Consider the following 22999-nt stretch of genomic DNA (forward strand, 5'->3'; position numbering starts at 1 on the left):
TTCTTGATTTCTTCACTAGAGGAGAATAAATTTGACTGCTTTTTTTACCTTAAATGACTGTTTAAATGAAAAAAGTTGGAAAATAGACAAATGCAACAGTTTTACAAAAGTTTAAGTTTACAAACGCAGCAGTGTCATGACTTAAAGTTAAACTTTAGTCAATATCTCCTACTGGATTCGAAACCATTTCACGATAATAGCTCAGCCAAAGAATCTCCTCAGCTGACAGAAAAAAGCACATCTGATTTTGAAAAATTAATTGATTTGACAACTGACTGTGGCATTGAAAAAAGGCCACTTATATTAACGCGATCACTTTGGCACAATTTGGCGATTCTTTACAGAAGAAAACTATCAATATTTATTGTAAGTCGGCAAACATGTATCAATATATCAAAAGAAAATACACTTTATCAATTTAAAATAAAATTTTTAATTATTAAATAAGGATTAATTGATACATTAGAAAATTTAAAAAAAAAAAAAAAAAACACATTTTTTTGCGAAATCTTTCTGCAGTGCCCCCCCCGCTGTTCTTTCCAAGTACACAGCGATCTGTTTTCTTTTAAATTTGGCTACTTTTACGAAGGCGATTACAATAATACTTAAATACCTGAAAAATTTAAAAAATTAACATCGAAAGAATTTTTGATAAGTTGTCAGGGGGAAAAAAAATCGAAGTTATCAAAATGCGCTGACGAGCTGTTCATATTTTACTTCCTTTCCTGACAACGTATTTGTGCGAGGCAGATTTTTAATATTTCGCTGTAAACATATCCATGGATAGAAATCGACGCACCTGTTATAAGAATTTAGGTTTCTAACACTGTGCCTCATATCAAAATACTTTGTATGAACACTTTGCAATTCGAATGACTTAAAATTAATGTAATTAGAATAAACACTTTGTAGTTCGAAAATTTAAATATATCAAAATCATAGAAAACTAAGTATGTTTTATCTTTTCAATATTGTTTCATTTATGTGCCATTTTTTGTAAAATTAAAATATGAAAAAAAAAAGTTTCTTTTATAGGTAAGATATAAAAATTAGAATAAATGCTTGTTTATTTAATATAACAGCATTATTATTTATTGTTGCTAAAAACTCAAATTTACCATAGTGTACCTTAAACATTTCAGAATTTAAAATGAGAAAAGTTTGCGAAATACTGCCTTAAATGAGCTTGAGAAAATGAGACCCGTTTAACAGTTGCACATAAATCCTTTTTAGAATTTGAAATATTTATTCTCTGCCTCAATAGATAATCAGCACTGTAAAAACAGCAGAGAAATGGCTGAGAAAGTTTTACTCTTTTAAGAAGAGAGATGAACGTCAGATTTTCTCGAAATGCATAGATATATCAAGTATAAACGTCAGTCTGAAGTTTAATTTTTACTGAAAAGAGAATAGAATACATGTCCTATTGAAACGTGTACTGACTGGCCTGAGTACTGAATTAAGCGCGCGAAAACTGTGTGATATTCTCCTGAAGAATTTTACAAGGAAAGGAAAGTGTACAGATGAATGCTTTTCTCAAAGCAGTTAATTAGCAATTTTGTCTAAAAAAATGTCGGCAATAAGAAATATTATCCCGAGCAAAATTGCTCAGATTTAAAAAATACGTAGGATGTTCGCACATTTTTTAGACGATTTTCAATATATTTATAAAAATATTTTACCTGAAATTTTTCTGTTTTAAATGCTCTATTTGATAACCTTTATTATTTCTACTATCTTTCTACACCGTTATTTCCAAGACGATAAAATAAAGCCTTTTGTAGTCTCCTAAGACAAAGAACGTCTATGTAGTACATATTCTTTGCCTAGGAGGTATTTTATCGCATTCCTCTTGAACAGAGCTTTCCAAAGTCTAAGGAGGTCGAGGAATGGACTATCTGTTTTTCAAAAGCTCAAACGCGCAAAAATCCATGGGTGGTACATCATATTTAGCGGGGATAACAGTGAAGAGTATGGCCTTGATACCCCTTTCTTTTTCCCTTTTTTCTAGGAAATTGACAGTGGATTTTGAGTTAAGAAACGGTATCTTCATATTTGAAAATTGGGTATAAAATATGCTTGTGATAATATTAACCCTTTAACTGTCAAGTTATTTTGATGATTTGGGTACACAAAATGTCAAATTTTTTTATTGCAAAAACCAAATGTTTAGTACAAAATAAAATATACTTAAGTAGTTAAAAATTGATATTTTGACTTACATGGATAAAATTTTCAATTATTTTACATGGGTAAAATTACATGGTACATGGGTAAAATTCAAGTTTTGTAGCCACTGCATATTTTCTTTGAGGCAGCTGTCACTCAACATGGCAGTTGCAAAGTTCGCTTCTAGTGGAGCATTATTTTCTAAAAATAAAAAAAAAATTAACTATTTTCTAAAACATAAATAAATATAAGTGAATACCTATTAGTAGTTCAGTAATTCAGTCTTATGTGGTACAACTGGAAACACTTTTCCAAGCACAAACCAACTCCACAATCACTACACCAGAATCGTGATTCCTTCCTTATCTTTTCCCCATTTTAATCCTTTTTCGAACAACACACTTTGCACTGTCTTGTAGGCTCACGTTTCGCAGGAATAGGAGGAAAATGGGATATAAAATGTCGTTCAGTACGACGGGCAGGGTTATCTATTGTAGGTGGTCTGCCAACATTCTTTTATCCAGAAGCTGCATCATCATATTTATGTAAAAGCTCTTCTACAACTTGGATTCGAAATTCTAAAAATGTAATACGTTTCCCAACTACATTTTTATAGAGCAAATATGAGTTCCAGAGTACCTTGTCTAGTAAATGTAAAAATATCTTTTTATAATATTTTATCTGACGTTTTCGGATTGTTGGATGAAAGTATATTTCCTGATCACAGCGATCTACACCACCATAGTTAGACCGTAATTAGAAACAATCTTCGGCTTGAGTATATCTCCATTTTTTTATTTTTGAGGCTGACCATGGAAGTATCATGAATACTGCTCATCAAACACACATCCTTCATCTTCGGTTGAAGAATCTAAATCGTTAAAATATAACGTTTCAAAGAACTGGACGCTATTTTACAACAAAAAGATCCCATGCACCTTGAACCAAATAACCTCTAACCTTTGAAATCTTCAGTAAAGTGCTGTCATCTATTGAACTGAGCGCACATTAACTTTTCCCGAGATACAGTCGGGTTTGACAAAGAGAGGAAGCCGAAATAAACGTCTCCCGATATATATTCGGGTATAACAATACGATGCACTCAAAAAAAAAAAAAAAAAAATTTACCCCGAGTAATACTGGAGCGTGACATTTTCGAACACTAATGCTGTGCCCGAGATTATCTCGGGCATGACAGTTAAAAGGTTAATAATGTATGCAGTTGATATTAACATTTTTCACCAATCTCTTTATTTTTAATGTTCATCATAAATTGGTATGAAAATCTTTCTTTAGATTCATTGAACTATGTGTTAAGATTTCTTTCTCTTCTTTGGTGATAATAAATGAATCTCTTTGTATTAGCAGCAATTTAAATAAGCCCAAGATCATGAATGGTGACAATATTTTTCTTATTCCGGATAAATGATTCTCATAAAGAAATCTGCAGCACGTTCTGCGTTCGGCGATATGTCTTGGAGAAAGCTGATGCACATTATGTTTTTTCACCTTTTTAAGATTTAAATCAGCATTAACCACTTTGTTACAGTTGACACTGAGCATTTTTTAATTAGCTTGCCACTGTTCCTCTGACTTGGCGGCTTTTATTTTAACATTAAAGATATTACCTTTGCTACATCCGAAACATTCCGTGTTTTCCTTGACTATGTATTTGGAACAATTTTTCTACTTGAAACCAAATTTTGACATTTTTTTTCCCTTTCTTATTGACAATATTATCTATTGTAGCTTTAGGTAATGAAAAACCATGACTTATCACAAAGTTTTTTAATACGTATGAATAATTTTCTTCGAAAAGAGCAGAAACATAGCCTTTCATCCTTTGTCTCTAAAGCGCCATTTTGTGTGAAAACAAAACTGTGAAGCAGCGGAAGATAATTTATGTTTTTAAAAATGTAAGTGCAGTTACCAAGCACACGCTTTTTTTTTTTTTTTTCCCTTACTTTCTTGTACGAAGTAAAGGACTGTAATAACGAAAAATTCCGGGTATCATATTTCAACGAAAGTATCCATTTTGATCGCTACTGAATGCAATTTAACGATGTTTTTTTTGTGACATCTCCACGAAAGGACAGAATAAAAGACTATTTTTCCCAAAACGAATTATAAAACTGATTTAAAATGGATTCAGAAGAGATTTTTTTTCGTGGAGTATGTTCGTACGTATGTATATATCTGCGTAACTCAAAAACGAGTAGCCTCAGAACGTTGAATTTTTGTCTATAGGATTGCAGTAACATGTAGCTGTGCACCTCATTTTTGGTTGCAATCGGCCGCAAACGGCTCAGTGAGCTCAGTTTTTTATTTTTTTTTAATTTTTATTCTTCAATGTTGGTAAATTGTGCAATTTTTGCTTTAAAAATGATTGAATTATGTTGTTCTTATCTTCCTGTTAAGGTCTTTACGCCTTTAGTTAATTTGCATGCAATAGTTGTAGAATTATCATCAATTGTAAAGTTGTTTAAGTTCGGCTAAGCGTAGTTTTTTTTACCATAGCAGCCATATTAGTTTGGATTTGAAACTTAGCAGAGTAGTGAAGTAAGTGTTTCTGCACCTTCAGTGTCTTTTTGTCGAGTGGGACCAAAAGGAAACTTTTAGTTTTGTGCCCGGAAAATCTGCTTACTTGCCTGCTAGCCGAATTGCTTCTTTTTGCGTAGAAACTCTATTTTTAATAGTAAAAATTATTTTTTATTGTTTTAACTTCGTTTGGTGTTTTATGTTTTTCTATATCTTTCAATTTTTAACGAAGATATTTTGAGGTTTTTATGTATTTTTGCCGTGGCGCGAAGTTAGAACTGAATTAATTGAATGAGAAATCTATCTCTGATGAAATTCAATGAAATACGTTTAAATGAAATGCAACAAAGAATGCGTATAATTTAATATTCCGCACAAGGAAGTCATGTGGTGTACACATCAAATTTTTTTAATAACAAAACAAAATTGTCTAAAAAATGTGTGAACAACCTCCGTAATAAAAAAAATGGCGGTTATACTTCAAAATTTCAGTTCCCGCTTCATGTGTATATTTAAGTGCAACTAGATAATTTATTCAATAGCAAATTACAAAATAATATGAAAGTTATGGTAAAATCAGGACAGAAGAGAAACATACCAAAGTAAAACTAAAAAATTAAGGAAAGCAACAACCTTGTGCACGGAGTAGATTTTAGTCAAGACTCTATCGATCTCGAGAGCAAATAGGTACAAGTTCCTGTTTATTAGGGGCAAAAAAATCAGGACAGAAGAGAAACATACCAAAGTAAAACTAAAAAATTAAGGAAAGCAACAACCTTGTGCACGGAGTAGATTTTAGTCAAGACTCTATCGATCTCGAGAGCAAATAGGTACAAGTTCCTGTTTATTAGGGGCAAAAAAATCAGGACAGAAGAGAAACATACCAAAGTAAAACTAAAAAATTAAGGAAAGCAACAACCTTGTGCACGGAGTAGATTTTAGTCAAGACTCTATCGATCTCGAGAGCAAATAGGTACAAGTTCCTGTTTATTAGGGGCAAAAAAATCAGGACAGAAGAGAAACATACCAAAGTAAAACTAAAAAATTAAGGAAAGCAACAACCTTGTGCACGGAGTAGATTTTAGTCAAGACTCTATCGATCTCGAGAGCAAATAGGTACAAGTTCCTGTTTATTAGGGGCAAAAAAATCAGGACAGAAGAGAAACATACCAAAGTAAAACTAAAAAATTAAGGAAAGCAACAACCTTGTGCACGGAGTAGATTTTAGTCAAGACTCTATCGATCTCGAGAGCAAATAGGTACAAGTTCCTGTTTATTAGGGGCAAAAAAATCAGGACAGAAGAGAAACATACCAAAGTAAAACTAAAAAATTAAGGAAAGCAACAACCTTGTGCACGGAGTAGATTTTAGTCAAGACTCTATCGATCTCGAGAGCAAATAGGTACAAGTTCCTGTTTATTAGGGGCAAAAAAATCAGGACAGAAGAGAAACATACCAAAGTAAAACTAAAAAATTAAGGAAAGCAACAACCTTGTGCACGGAGTAGATTTTAGTCAAGACTCTATCGATCTCGAGAGCAAATAGGTACAAGTTCCTGTTTATTAGGGGCAAAAAAATCAGGACAGAAGAGAAACATACCAAAGTAAAACTAAAAAATTAAGGAAAGCAACAACCTTGTGCACGGAGTAGATTTTAGTCAAGACTCTATCGATCTCGAGAGCAAATAGGTACAAGTTCCTGTTTATTAGGGGCAAAAAAATCAGGACAGAAGAGAAACATACCAAAGTAAAACTAAAAAATTAAGGAAAGCAACAACCTTGTGCACGGAGTAGATTTTAGTCAAGACTCTATCGATCTCGAGAGCAAATAGGTACAAGTTCCTGTTTATTAGGGGCAAAAAAATCAGGACAGAAGAGAAACATACCAAAGTAAAACTAAAAAATTAAGGAAAGCAACAACCTTGTGCACGGAGTAGATTTTAGTCAAGACTCTATCGATCTCGAGAGCAAATAGGTACAAGTTCCTGTTTATTAGGGGCAAAAAAATCAGGACAGAAGAGAAACATACCAAAGTAAAACTAAAAAATTAAGGAAAGCAACAACCTTGTGCACGGAGTAGATTTTAGTCAAGACTCTATCGATCTCGAGAGCAAATAGGTACAAGTTCCTGTTTATTAGGGGCAAAAAAATCAGGACAGAAGAGAAACATACCAAAGTAAAACTAAAAAATTAAGGAAAGCAACAACCTTGTGCACGGAGTAGATTTTAGTCAAGACTCTATCGATCTCGAGAGCAAATAGGTACAAGTTCCTGTTTATTAGGGGCAAAAAAATCAGGACAGAAGAGAAACATACCAAAGTAAAACTAAAAAATTAAGGAAAGCAACAACCTTGTGCACGGAGTAGATTTTAGTCAAGACTCTATCGATCTCGAGAGCAAATAGGTACAAGTTCCTGTTTATTAGGGGCAAAAAAATCAGGACAGAAGAGAAACATACCAAAGTAAAACTAAAAAATTAAGGAAAGCAACAACCTTGTGCACGGAGTAGATTTTAGTCAAGACTCTATCGATCTCGAGAGCAAATAGGTACAAGTTCCTGTTTATTAGGGGCAAAAAAATCAGGACAGAAGAGAAACATACCAAAGTAAAACTAAAAAATTAAGGAAAGCAACAACCTTGTGCACGGAGTAGATTTTAGTCAAGACTCTATCGATCTCGAGAGCAAATAGGTACAAGTTCCTGTTTATTAGGGGCAAAAAAATCAGGACAGAAGAGAAACATACCAAAGTAAAACTAAAAAATTAAGGAAAGCAACAACCTTGTGCACGGAGTAGATTTTAGTCAAGACTCTATCGATCTCGAGAGCAAATAGGTACAAGTTCCTGTTTATTAGGGGCAAAAAAATCGGCGAAAAAAAGATTCTCTCATTTTGTTTATATTTATTCTTGATCATTTTGTCATATTTTCCTTTAGAGGCAGATTTCATTGCTCCCGATGAACAGGTACCTGTACCTGTTTGGCCTTGCAGTCGATGGAGTCTCGACTAAAAACCTATGCCTAATGTAAGATGGTTGCTTAACCTAGCTCTATATAGCAATAAAATATTCACATAAATTAAATCACTGCAAAACAAAGCAAAAATAATATGGATTAAATAACTTTTCCAACAAAATACAAAATTCTGCAACTAAAATATTCATTTCCTAAAATCGTAAAATACGGAAAAAGAGATTACAGATTACGTAGAATAAAGTTAAATAGAGAACAACACATCATGAATAACGGTATCAAAAAGAGGGGGAAATAGGCAGACAGCTGCTTGGCAAGAACGTAAAGAATTCTTTGTTAAATTTATGACGACACAGGTTTCACACTGCGCAATAAGTATTGCTTTAGTAAAAAAACGTTCGATGTTAAGAAGAAATAATACAACTCAGATTGATAAAGTATTTATTTTGGTGTTTCATACTTGATTATATATCAAAAGAAATTTTCTCATAAAGGGGGAAAAAAGTTTTTCTCAGCAATACAACATGCAGTTTTCCCAGTATGAAAATCATTTTTATTTAAAACTAATAAAACTTTATGATTTGCTCGCATGAGAACTTTGAAAGCAAGTGTTTAAAGAAACTCATATTTCTATTATTTTAGCTAAATACTTTAAGCATTTAGATTCATTTATTACTTCATTTTCACTTTCAGAAGAAGACAATTCAAATCAGGATTTCGAAGGAGGCAAAAAATTGGAAGTGATTTTTACGGCATGGTGTGGATTGTCTGATTATGGCAAAGCAGGCGACAGCTCTGCCTAAGGAAAGGGATATCTTCATGGAGAAACTTTTAAAGAAAACCTCTTTTAAATCTTTCATATCCACGATACACATGGAGAAAAGCATGAAAACGGCCATGCAGCCATTTCGCTTAGCATCAAATCCAAGCGCGATTTCATAGATTTGTTCCGTAACAGGTAAAATCTAGGCCAGTACCTCCGTAGTACCACAGGTAATTGAGGTATTGCTGAACCTAGCTAACTGCTAAACTTTCCATTCCAATTTTGAGGAAGAATACCCGGGGGAATCCGAAGATCTACCCTCCCCTCTTTTTTTTTTTTTTTTTTTTTTTTTACCATCAACTCCTTGAGAGGACTTTCTCAGATCACTGATTTCTGGTATTATTAGTGTACACAAATCATCCAGAGAAAAGACTGTCCTTGAAAAGTTCAACAACTGATGCTTTTAAAAGTCTAAATATCGTCCTTTCTAAGGCGGAAGGTGTAATAAGCAAGTCTTTGGAACTCCCGTCCATCAGCATTGCGTAGAAAAATGAAATTGTTGGAACATTAATTTAAAAAATTTAAATAAATATATTTTAGTAATATATGGAGATGCATAAGCATTAGACATGACAAATATCCAGTTCGAGTCTTTGGATATGTGTAAGAACGTCTCTGATTTTAGCCCTAAGGTGTCTGTCTGTTCTTTATTGCGTATTTCTTAAATGGTATTACATTGTTGTTAGGCTTAATCAGATGTTTACCGCCTGTTAGATTACAGTCAAATATTCGTCATTTGAAACACTTCTGTAATTGGAAATACGTGACTAGGCCCAACGATTGTGAAAATAAAGGTCGAGTAAAACCTTTTAAGCCTGGTAAACATATGAGTATAAATATATACGTTTGCTAGTGATAGACTGCCATCAAAATGGTAGGTGCACAACTAGATGCTACAGCATTAGCAATCCCATATACAAAATTTCACCGTTCTACAGCTAAACATTTTTGAGTTATGCGAGGCGCATACGTACTTACGTACGTACAGGCAGACGTCACGAAAAAATTCCTTTTGAATCCACTTTAGAAAGTCCTTTTATTCTTCCCGTACGTACATACGCCGAGCAAAAAATTCTTTCAAATGGATTCGTAAGTGGTCAAAACGGATATTTTCGTTGATGATATAATAACCGAAATTTTTTGCGATTATAATACTTCCTTTATTCAAGACAATAAAGTGGTCAGTGATTCTGACTGCCGTACCGAAGGATCCGGGTTCGAATACAAGTTCGAATAATAATTGGTAATATGAATTAATGAAACAAAATGTGTAAAAATAACCATGTCCTTTAGAATTCTACAGTAACGACTGGCGACCGTTGCTGAAATTTACACCAACGATCGACGGAATGATACGTAAGTACTAGACAATTTATTAGTATTTTATAATTATACGCACTGCCGGGAAGAAATTGAACTTCAGATATAAAGACACGAACTCATTCACGACAAGTGCGTATTTGGCTAACTTTATGTTCATATGTATTGTTTTGTTTATAAGTAATTATAAAAAGAGACTAAGATACTTTTGAAGGATAATAACAACCAAGAGAGTAACCAAGATATTTTTGAAGGTAACAACCAAGATATTTTTGAAGGACAAAAGTTTATATAGCTGATATTTACATTTTTACAGTTGGTAGATAAGTTTAGTATAATAACGATTAACTACAAAGCATTAAGTCAAACCGCACTAAAACACCTGCATGGTACTCGCGTACATAGATTGGCCGTTGTCGCATACACACTCGAAAATGCAAAAATTCTACTGAGAGTTGAAACCGGGGCTGCGGATAATCAAAAAGTACCCAGTTAAAAAATGATTTCTGAACTTCACAAAAACAATCTCTTCCAGTGATTTTAAAACTCGCGGCTACGGGCCGTATGTGACACTAGAAGCAATTTTTCATGGTCCGCGAATACGCTTCTTGTAAATTAGCATTGTGATGACAAGAACTTGAACACTAAGCTTAAGATCTTAATAATTTGTAGTCTAGTTTTACATTATTTTCATTACCAAAAACGAGCAAGAATAGCGCCTTAGAAAATTTACAAACGAAGCTAATTAATTCACACTCTGATATAAATCTTATTAAAAGATTTTAAGACATAAATTTGATTAACTTTTATTCGAACTTGCCAAAAAGAAAGTATCCCTAGTTATGAATTTTTGCAATAAGAATAATCGCTTTGTTTCGGAGTACATTTATATAAGGTTATCATAAAAAAACTTTTATGATATATGAGCCCCAAGCAGCCTGTCCGCTCAACCAATCGAAATGAAATTTCAGAGATTGTTAATTGGAAGTATGTGCAGGTGATTGTGATGATTTAAAGCAAACAGAGCTCTCCCAATAACGGTTACAGTGAAAACAATTCGAAATTTTCGAGTGGCAATACTCACTTTTGTTTTTCCTGTGCTCATTGATCAGCACAGTGAAAAATGATTAATGGCATTAGAACGTATACGTATGACGAAAATTGCAAGCGAAAAACATTTGCAAAGAAGAGAATTGCAAAGCGCTAATGACAATACAAGGGAGAAGGAGGGGAAGGAAACCTTTTATTGGAATTACAAGTTTTTAAAGTCTGCAACTTTTTAAGATAGAGTCATCTAAAACACGAACTTTGCAGCAAAAACGTACCTTTGCAGTTTGGTAGCCAACGTGATCCTCCCCGACCTCATTCCGATGGATTTGTGATTCTGGGTTATGTGAAATCTAAGGAGTACAAAGCAGATTCCCGAAATCTATCAGAATCGAAAGATGCCATAAAACGTGAAATTATGCAGATTCCTTCTGCGATATTACGTTCGTCATCGTTGTCAACAATCTCTCGCATACAGTGCATTATCGTCCGCGAAGGTGAGCACGTTGAAAATTCTAATATATATTTTTTTCCCTCTCCTCTCTTGATCTGTCATCGGTCGTTTACAATGCTCTTCTTTCCAAATGTTCTATGCCGGCAATTTTCGTCATATGTGTGTCCTTCCAATGCCATTTATCGTTTTTCAACGAGCTAACCAACGTGTGGAAAGGGGTTGTTGCCAATCGCAAATTTCTAACCTTTTCACGAAAATTTCGGAAATTATCATATCTCGAGGGCATACCTTCGGATAACAATATCTAAAATTTCATTTCGATTTGTTGAGCGAAAAGGCCTTAAAGAATTCCTATATTCGGGATCGAATTTTTATGCGATTCTGTATATGAACAATATTTTTCCGCAGTTGAAAATTAATATATCTAAGAAAAGAACCAGAATGCCAATGCCTATCTACAATTCGTGATGAAGATAATTTTTAGCAATTTTTCTATAAAGGTTGCAAACTTTATGGAAATTGAAACTCCATGATGTTTTGTATCTGAAACGTTATGACAAGAAATAAAAACATTTATAAACATTATTTTTAAAGAAATAAAAACATTTATAATTATTTACATACAAATAAATATTTTTCCTGTATGCATCATAGAGAAATTTAATAAATGAAATAAAAGAGAATAGACTGTCATTACTTTTTCTGAAGTTTTGTCAGCCTTGGTGAAATTTTCGTATTTTGTTAATTTTTATAGTTTAGTAAATTATTTAGCGGGCTACTAGAATATACTGGAATTGTTTCAAAATTTAATATTTAGCGGTCAATATCTTCGAATTACAAAGTGTAATCAACAGAATTTTTTGTTTGTTTGTTTTGGAGATACAAACTTTATATTTCATACAGAAAATAAGTGTAAATTTAAGTTTGTTTTTCGCTTCACTGTCATTGCTAATAATATATTATGTGTGTTTTTACAAAAATTAAAACAAATGAAAAACTTAACGTACTAAAAAAATTTTTAATTTTATTGGAAAAAAAAAAATTCCGACCCGTCAAGTGTTTTTAGATCAAGAATTCAGCCGGCGTACAATTTGAGTTTGAGACCACTGGTCAGCATTACCAAACATTAAGAATTCAAATATCTCCTTGCGAAAAAAACTCTTTTTTGCACAAAATGAAAACTCAGCGTAGAACAGCGAATTCGTCTGGAATACATAACCGAGAAAAATTATAAAAACAGCTTTCTCTTCCTAATATAAACATTAGGTGCAATGAGTGAAAAATGGGACACTATTATATTTAGTTTTATCAGAAGAAATACTAGCTAGAATTTTAATGAGAATTTATTTTTCACCTCTACGTATGAAATGTAGTTCTTTTATCATAAGCAGTATCTCATTCGTTACTTTAGTGCGCATTTATGCGAATCGGGTGCAGATCTACTTAATTTAATATTTCTTTCTCAAATGTCACTGAATGAAGGGAAAAAAAAAATGTGAAATAAGGTCAAGTAACGTCGGGAATTTGGATTGAACGACTAAATAAGAAACTGGTGCAGACATGTATTCTTTTGAAGTTATAACCGTAAGTTGAACTACCTGAATTATATAACTTTCAGTAAGCCGCCTAGACGGTATAGCGGCTTAAGGGAAGCTCACTGCAGTACCGAAGGGCTCGCGTTAGCCCGGAGAAGGCATGGTTTACTAACTGTCCGTCCCGTCAGAGGAGACAAAAGTGGCCGCTGATTAGGTGTCTCCACAATAAAATGGCCACCACTTCTGGCTTTAAAAGTAGCCAATGCTGAATAGGCAAGTGCCCGCCAATGGATTAAAAAAAAAATAATAATAAAAGAAAAAATTTCATTTAAAGAGTTTAAAGGCTGACAAGCCTTCATTAAGAGCATTAAGAGTTTAGTAATGGCTGTCGAACGAGCTGTCAAGACAGCCTGTTTTACTCATATACTCGCAGATAGTAATATAACAGAGTATTCGAAAATTGTGACTATAGAGTTTAAATTTCTTAAAATACGACTCCTATACACGTACTTCTAATAAATATTCCTAACATAAAGTAGACTATTTTGTAAAAATTATCTCAATACCGCGACTGTGAAGGGCTCTGTAAAAATTTTTAATACTTAAATACAGATCTTAAGAAGATCTGAGATTCGAAAACACAAATCTTCGCACTTTTTTCATCATTCGAATCGTATAAAAATTTTTAACAGATTAATTTTATTTAAGTAGTAGAAACTGAACTTAAGCAGAAACGCGCGGTAAAAGCCGCTGAACACTGGTAGTTCTGTCCGGTGCCCGAGTCTCGGAGAACGGGTTGGTTGCATGGGCGATTTCCTGGTTTTTCCCATGCATAACGTGGGGAATACGAATTTTCCCTTAAAAAGACCTCCAGGGTATCCCTCCTTTTCCATGTAGTGCCTATGGGCAGAGCTTGTAATAAACAAATACATTAAAATATTGTGGTTTTAGTGTAACTAGATGAGCAGTATTAGCTTCGTGCTGATCCTATGAACGTAAACTTTAGAAAAAATTACTCAGTGCATTTGGCTTGGGCAAATTTTGTGCATAAAAATTCATGTCGTGTTTGTGACTTTTTTGCATGTAACTCAGGTCCCATGCAAAAAAGTTATATTTTCTTTATTAGCATTTTTCAGAAGTAAATGTCGTAGTTCACTACTTGGAAATAGAAGTCCGCGCTCACCTTTCTCGAAAGTCTTGCAGTCGAACTCGCTGTCATATGAAAACCAAAATTCATTTATCTGAATTTACAGATTTACTTTGAAAACAATTTTCATTTTTAATAACTTCAGGATGCTTTTGGTTTTAACGGTTGCGTCTGTTTGTACATGGATTTATTATAATGCATCCATAAAATCAGAGATAAAGATCTGACAGGAATTTTACGAAAAAAATCTTAAAAGAAACACAAAATTTGGAACATTAAACTCAGAAACCCTGTTTTCTTTTTTGCTTTATGTCGTTTGCTTGTCAAATACAAATAAAATTGAATAAGAACAGCCAGACTTTCTCCAAAATGGGAGTTTTGAGTGGGCGTTAGAAAAACCTATTGTACCCTGCCCTCAACCAATTTATAATTGGTGTCACTAGCAGGTAAGAAACCTGTTTACTTCCCACTTTCTTTATCAATGACAGGAAAGAGATTTCTTTCGTTGCTGAGAGCAGTATTGCACACTTTTTGCTTTGATTTTTTATAATAGTTTTCAAGTTTTTTGTTTAAAATTCTTACTGCAAAGCATAGAGAATAAAAAAATTGTGTTAAAGATATTTGACAGGCCCCCCTTTTTTTTTGGAAAAAAATTCACTCTTAAATTCTGAACAAAATTACCAAATTCTTTAAAACAATGCCTCAGAAATTTCTGCTCTATTTCTTCATCTGGACGATACATATCAGCATTATTGTTATCTTAGTTAAGCGTCATGTCGAGTACTTTTCTTTCTAAACTTTTTGTACTCAGCAGAAGGAAATACTGCTCTGTATGTTCGGAGGACCCCTCGACCGCTCCAGGGAAAAAAAAAAAAAAAAGTTGAATGGCAATAAAGAATAAAAAATAAAAGTAGAAACAAACCAAAAAAAAAAAAAAAAGAGAGAGAGAGATTAAGAAATTACATTCTGAATAAGGAATTCTGCAAGTTCAGTTTCGCGTCTCCTCTTGCAAACCATTCTCGTCCACTCCTTGAAACTCCACAATCAAATTACACACTGCTTCTGACTCATTGTCGATTCTTTGAGAACTTACTGGAATCTCCTCGAAGCTTCTTGTAACCTAGCCCCGTATAAATAGAAATAGCTAGCCGGAGTCACTGCGCTGTGGAAATTCATATCGATAATATTGTAATTACTTAGCGATTCGTTTACTAGTTCTCTGAGCGTCTGATTTCACTGTGAGGTTTAATTGTGTTGCTAGTACATGTTTATTAATAAAGATAACAATAAAAATAATAAAATATATAAAATCGCGATCTCTTACGAACATACTTTTTGAAGGTCTAGTTAGCAGGCTCAGTAAGCCATCATGTGTTCCTGCTGCTATACTTTGAAATAAGATGGTTGTCTCGAGGAAAAGGTTGACATATCGGATGAAACTGTATGTATATGTAACAGGATTTTTAACAGTATATAACGTTGTATTGGTGTAGGTTTAAAATGATGAAGAACGCATGTGTAAAATGAAGTACTGTTCGAAATATGTAGCAAAATGAATGTACAACTGCAAACAGGATATGCCACAGTGGTTGATGCTAACGCCAAAAAGTCTTCTTCTAAGATAAACTTATCTATTGATTGGAGTAATTGGCAAAGGAAGATAATGACTGCATACCTTTTACAAAAACATTCTAATCAGGATTCAATCCAAAGTATAGAAAAATATTTAGGCCCATCTCGAACCGAGGGGGAGGGGACTATTCAGCTCAAAGTCAACGGATATCTCATACATTTGACACGTCACTGCAAACTAAAAATTCCGTTTCTAAACCGAAGTCTGGCGGAGTTTTGGTTGCACAGTAGATAAATTCAGAATCTTGTCTGACATAGCAAAATTAATGATGCTGTCTTTCTCAGCTAGACATTCCTGTAAATCAGGGTTGCCCGCTTAAACAAATGCCAAAGCAATATGCAGAGAACTCGTGCACTACTAAGCATTCGCATGTGATTATCAATATTTGAACTTAAAAATTAGATAATTGAGCACAAAAATAGAACCACAGATTCTCATTAAATGTCTTTTTATTTTCATGTTTATGTCGTTTACAATACGACATTGAACAACTGTTTATAATATTTCCTTGTTTTGAAATCGCTTACTAATTATACCTTTATCCTTGAAATATTATTTTTAATATCATTAACTTGTAGGAGATAGGCCTAAGGTGCTGTACTAGAGAACTTTTTTCCAAAAGGGATTCCATGAGTCAAAATGTATGCAAACCACTGCTTTAAGAGTTATGTCGATTATAATCTGAAACACTGGCACAACTGGAGAAATGAAATTTTCAGATAAAAGTGTTTTTCCTTTGTTCTAAAATGCAGGAATCATACGTTTAATTCGTGGATTAAGGAGTAAGCATTACTAAAAGGCTTCGTGAGAGTTCTGCTAATAATAATAATTATAAATGTTTTAAAACTAATATAATTTAATAATAAAGTTTATCAAAGTGTGTTATTGTTTTTCCTTATATTGAACTATAGTGTAAGTTCATCACTTATTATAATGAAAAAACTTTAGAGACAAGAAATTAAGTTTGTACATGTCACAACGTGGCAACACTGTGACATGTACTACAAAATTATAAAATGGCCTTTTAATGTTTCACTGCTACAGCCTTAATCAAGTATCCCCCCCCCAAAAAAAAGCGAATAATTTCATGAGAATAACCTATACTAACGCAAGTTTCAAAATAGTATTATTATTATTATTATTATTATTATTTTTTACATGCCCTGTCGAGGAATTTTAAAGTAAACGGAATCGTATCCACGTCACACATGAGGGGAAAATCAAGAAATCGCTCACGCAGCCAACCCGTTCGCCGGACCGAAAAAACCAGTGTTCAGCAGCTGTTACCTCTCGGAGGTTCAAAATAGAATTAATTTTAATGATTCGAATTTTAGATTGCCATAAAATGCTGGATAACTGTTTGGTATTGCATTGCTGCCGATTAAATTTTGTAGATCGTTAAGTTTCTTCTTAGATATTACAAGAGGTTTTTTTTGGGGGGGAGGAAGGACGCTTTTGCAGTGTTACTTCCCTGAAGAACTACAGACTTCCTGCGTGTGGAGGCCTTCCTATTAATAGTTTTACACACTATTTTTTGAAAAGAAATTTTGTAGACGTTATCCAATAACTTTTTTTCTGCTTTCAGTACAGATATGTCGTTGGTTCCAACACGGTGCCATTGTTAGTACTTGCAATAAAATTTTGACAGATATGAAATTCTTTACATCTATACAGTCATCTGGGTAAAACAGAGGAGTGTAAGTATTGCAGCCGATGTGCGGGAGAAAACGAACAATGCAAGAGAGACATTTAATGTCATCTATTATGATACAAAGATAGTGCGAAAGAACTTACCTACTTTCAACCATTACGAAGCTTCATTTAAAAATCATACAATGCAAGAATCTTTGCTATTCTCCAGACAATCTTACCGCTACGCGCAATTTGGCCTGCGAGATGGCAGCCTACATCAAGCCCGCATAATAATAAAACTAGATCTTTCTCTAATGAATTACCCTCATTAGCCTAAAAAAAAAGCTATAATCGCTAAGCTACGAAAGGAACTAAACAAACTGACGTGATCGTAAAAGCATTTCATTAAAAATACAGTCAACTCTCGAATAACCGAGAAGGAGGGGCATTTATTTGGGTTTGTGGTTTAACCAGACCTTGTCTAAAAAAAAAAAAAAAAAAAAAAAAAAGAAAAGAAAGAGTTAAGTTTGCTTAATTGGTGGAAGGTGGAAAAATTACCTTTGCAAATCACCAAAATAAAACAAAATTTCTACCGGCAATACAAAAAGAAGAAGAAAATGCGTGGGATAACAGCAATAATAATAAAAATTGTTAAATTATCCATAAAAGATAATTGGCTAAACCGTAAAATTAAATTTAAGTGTCCTGACATTAATCTACTGTTATTCATCGATTTCCGCCAAAATGCATATATAATTAACGTTAATATAAACAAAATCATATCAAAATTTACATAAACAAATGAACTTATTCTCCAAAGCTGTTTAAAAATTCAGGTACATATTTAATAGTGTTTTTCTGTTATTTAAAATATGCCTTATTCCTCTCTCATATGTCTGTTTCCAACTGCTTTCGGATTAACCGGACGTTGTTGCTGATATTACCTCCATTAATTGGGAGTCTTATGTATACAGAGTTCATACACACGCACACTGAAATTAAGTACTTTTAAGAATTTTAAGGGCCATTAATGAAAAAAATTAAGGACATGCGTACCCGAACTTCACTTTTGCAATAACATTCTAAGAATAAAATAAATCTGTAAGTAGGATGCATTATTACTAAACACAATCTAATACTTAACATAACTATAAAATAAATTCGAGAATAAAATCGGCTTTATAAACTTTATCGGGTAATTTAACATTAAATTACGAAATTCCTCCAAAATTTACACTTATATTATTTATATTTTGCACTTATAATGTCTGCCTCACACATTTTAAATTAGTGACATTTACTAGCTATTAGTTTTATGTTGATTCTTTCTTTTATGTTTCGTTTTGTCATGTACTCGCTCAGTCCAGAAGTTTCTGCGAATTTTATGTCAAGCGGCGTAAGTTAAAATGAAAAGTAAAATCTTAACCAGCGTGATTCGTAACAGAAGCTTGGCTGTAGCCACCGCTGGGAAGAGGCTGATTAGAACAGACCTGAACGCCTAACACGGATAAAACTAGTATGTGTTTTAAAGTTAGTTACGCTTTGTCTGTCTGATTCAGTGTCGTAAGTTCGCGTTAGAATTCCCGGAGTTATAATTCAGTTAATATATAATATTTAAAGTTTCAATAAGCCGTTGAAACACCAGAGGTGGTAACTTGTTTTATATTATTTTTAAGTATCATTAGCTGCATTACTTGTAAGGAATAAAGTTTTATGTTAATTTTTATATTTTTCTGTCGTATTTTACGTCCACAGTATGGATGCAGGAAAAGCAATAACTCACCTTAACACGTAGAGATAACTTCCAAGGGTGAGCAATTAGTTACAAGTACTTATATACATAGTTTGATACCATGAGCCATTATAGATTTTCATGGTACCTATTAATTATTTTTCTATTATTATTTCTAAAGATTATCTGTTAAAACAGCATTATTCAAATAATAATCTAAACACATTTTACAGTTAAAAATACATATAATTATGCATGTAATTTCTGATATTGATTCTAAAACAATGTTTGGATGTTAAAAATGAGATGTTAGGATAATCACACAGAAAAAGGTACAAAAAATGTATGTTTTGTAGCAATAGCACACAACAAAAATATTTATGCATAATCTTAATTTGAAAATTTTCAAGCTATTTTAATTTTAGCTAATTTGCATAACATCTTTTTTGTTTCAATTACTGACATCTTTTTTTTCAGTTATCAATAATTAACATCTTTTGTTGTTTCAATAAACTAAATAATGTTTCGACTAGTTTCTGCTTCATCCCCTAATTTTTTAATGTTTTTAAAATATACTTTTGAAAAATAATTTTCTTTCTCTTATGGAATCAATTTCTTTAACAAACTTCCTTTACATTTTAAAATTTCAGAATTAATTGAAGATTTCTATTATACTAAAGAACTGCATGCATTTAGAATGCATGGAAGATGCTAGTTGTATTTCTTTAGTAATACGAGTATTGAGAATAAATATGAAAATGTATAAAGTTAGATCGGCGCCGAGCCAGTGTGACAGAATTTTTTGAAGTTAGTGAAGCAATGAACAACAAAATTTAGGGCTGGCAAAATTATAAGAATTTACAACAGATACTAGACGGCAGAATTTAGGACCCATAAAGATTGCTACAAATGGCAAAATGCTCTGTGTACGGCGCAGTGAGACATAAAAGGTGAATCTTTTAAACTGTCAGTTTTCATTTTCTTTATTAACAGAAAAATTCCTTTGTATAGATGCCTGTCCAAGTTACAAGATTAGAATTATTTTTGCACTTTTCCATGCTTGTTTCTAGTGAAATGACGAGAAAATAAAGGCAAGATAAACACGTTAAAAGGAAGACTGAAATAACTTTTTTTTTTCAAATTTACTGTTTTTCTAAAAAAATTTTTTACTGTTTTTCTAAAATTTTCATAAAATAAGAAATTTATAACAAATTTCCTATAACACAAATTTGTCACATGTTAATACCATGAAAACATCTTTCATTTGGTCACATTTTTTTGGAATCATAGGTGTATAAATCTTGCTTTCAAATACTTCTGAGGTTCAAGATCTAAAAATTATCCCTGCCAGTGAACAAAACGCCAAAAGATTCTTGAATAAAAAATTCAGAAAAGAAAGTGTAAAATGAATTTTTAAAAGAAAACTTATACACATTTGAATACCCTAAACAACTACATTAGGAAAAACCATAATGAAAATATAAAACATGAAAAATAAAATTAATTTTAAAATAACTAAAGTAGCTCTTGTTAAGAGCTGTTGAGTTTCATAGCATTTATTATCTTATTTATTTTTCATAACCAAAAGATTTCTGATGTGATTTCTTAATTATAGTTTTAATATATTATCATTAATTTAATTATATTTATGTATTGTATTAAGTTTAATTTCTCGAAACTGCTGAATTAATATTTTTCTTTACAAGCTACTGAATGTTCAGTAAGGCATTTTGACATTTTGGCTTTACACTTAACTCTTTAGAACTTGAAGTATACACATTAACTGGTGTTGGAGAAGAGGAGTTGCTAGAAGGAAGAAAATGGTTCATTAGAATTTGGGAAGCTGTCTAGTTAATGACTAGAATATCTCTAAAATCTTTAGTAATAGAAGGATTTTCTGACCCAAAAACTTCTCATGTATTTTTGTGTAATGAGTATAAATAATGTTTCATGGTCTGCGCAACATCTAGGCTATCAGTGTTCAAGGATGTTTTACATTCTGTCATTATACCCCTGATATAATTAAATGAACTGTGAGCAACGTGTGCATGGAAGCAAATTAAAACAGATTTAATAAGTTTCATCAATATTGGGTAATTCTACTTTCTACCTTCTTTTAGGTTGAAGGCTCAGGTACTGGGCACTTCAGCAGGCTTAGGCTGGACAGCCACATCCTGTGCAGAACACGTGCAAATAAGCATATCTTTTCATGGCATAACATGGTTTTAGGCTGAAGACCAGCTTCTGCCTGGCTTCTCTCAATAATGTAAACTTTTAGGAAATTTCATAGTTTCAGGGAAGAATGCATTCAGCCTTTTATTTAGCTGTTAAGTATTTAGTTTATGGGGGGGGGGACTTTTATCAACACTTTTATCATTGGTATTTATCAACATTTTCTACACTTTTTGTTGTTTAATTTATAAAATATACGTTCGAAAATAATCTAAATCCAAATAAATGTATATATACATTTTTCAAGTTTGAAAAGGACGGAAAGAGGATTGAGCTTCTAGCAAATATGAAAAAGTGCATAGGGAAAAAAAAAAAGTTAAGAACCACTGGTAGAGAGGTTAGCGACGCTAGCTGATGTATCTTAGGGCTCACGATCGAATCCCGGAGATGGCATAGTTGTTTATAATTGTAAAGTGACTGTGCGGCATGGGAACACTTATAATACTTGCTAGCCAAACGTCCTCTCGAGTAGTTTCGTGGCGGGGGAAGATGGATGGGAGACCTTCGGCTTACTGAATTGATGGATGGGTGACCTTTGGCGATGGAGAATACCCCTCTACCCCGTGGTATTATCCATCAAATTTGGAGTGGAACTGTACAGTCAGTGTGATATAGCTATACCTGCATAACCAATGGTGAAATTCTGGTGTCCAGCCTACTTGTACCTGAACTCGAAACTAGTTATGTCTGCTATAGAACGAGTGATTAAAACTGAAAAACAGTGGCAGTAATGCTCTAAATTTTGTCGCTTGCAATAAAGTAAATTAGCTGTATAAGTGTGTAAGGAAGACTGAGTTTGTGATTATAAGTGATTAACATGCCCAGCTAATAATCCGTGCTGTAAATCCCAGCAAAAGGGCTGAGTGCATAGGAATTTCCTTGTGTGTAAGTGAAAACTAGCCAGTTTCCGTTGGAAATCCCTCCACAAAAGCATCCCTCTCCTTTGGTAGATAGTCACCGATTGTTTTGCCATAATCCAAATAATGTAATGCCCACTGGGGTACTTAGCTTCTTTAAAATTAAAAGAACCAGAACTGTATTCATAAATACATCGGAAATTCCTTTTAGACTTTGGTCGCTCGTCATTTTACAAATAAAATAAAACTATGTTTTTTTTTTTTTTTTTTTTTTTTTTTTTTTTTTTTTTTAAATTCTTGGCCTACTACATGGAACCTAATTTGATGGAATTTTCTTCTTTTTCTTTCAAACTTTTGTTTCCTGAAGAAATAATATATTCAAATATTTGTCTTCTAACCATTAGTCAATAAAATGTAACTAGGAAACAATCTATGAAACTATGCTGTATTCTTTGACACCACTTCCTACCATTTTTGCAAACTGTAGACATTTCATCTTGTCTCCTTACTATACAGACAAAGCTTCCGGGTAGACTGACAACATAACATTAAGAAGATCTAACCACAACAAACAATAATAAAATCTTTACAATCCTATGGCAAAAAATCCTCCGTTTTGTCACGCCAGTGATGCATTACAACAATAGAAATACATACACATCATCTCGCAGAGTGTTTTTAATCAAATCACGTGCACTCGGGAAAGATCATGGGATTTGAAAAGTCTGGTTTATGCTCTTTGAATGCGAGACAGAAGAAGATGACTTGAGCGCAGACGTGAGTTGCTACTATCTACTTTGCTTCTTTGATGAACTATTTAATCGTCTGTTTGAGGATTTCATGATTTAAAGGCTTTAACGACCACACGCTTCGTTGAACTATTAATTATTTCAAGGTCATAAAGCAATTAT

At 33.0% G+C, this 22999-nt stretch overlaps 1 protein-coding gene across 4 annotated transcripts in view; it reads right to left on the minus strand.

Moving 5' to 3' along the window:
• LOC118199544 (uncharacterized) overlaps window positions 1-22999 on the minus strand; it is a 123325-nt gene that overhangs the window by 67206 nt on the left and 33120 nt on the right. The window contains exon 2 of one of the 4 annotated variants that reach the window (XM_035371432.2): window positions 2223-2370. The exons of the other annotated variants lie outside the window; for them this stretch is intronic. The gene's annotated coding sequence lies outside the window, so the exon portion shown is untranslated. The remainder of the gene's footprint in view (window positions 1-2222; window positions 2371-22999) is intronic. 4 annotated transcript variants of the gene reach the window in all.

This window comes from Stegodyphus dumicola, chromosome 4 (genome assembly GCF_044657685.1).
Source record: "Stegodyphus dumicola isolate Sdum_Otavi_A_Nest chromosome 4, ASM4465768v1".
Taxonomy (NCBI): Eukaryota; Metazoa; Arthropoda; class Arachnida; order Araneae; family Eresidae; genus Stegodyphus; species Stegodyphus dumicola.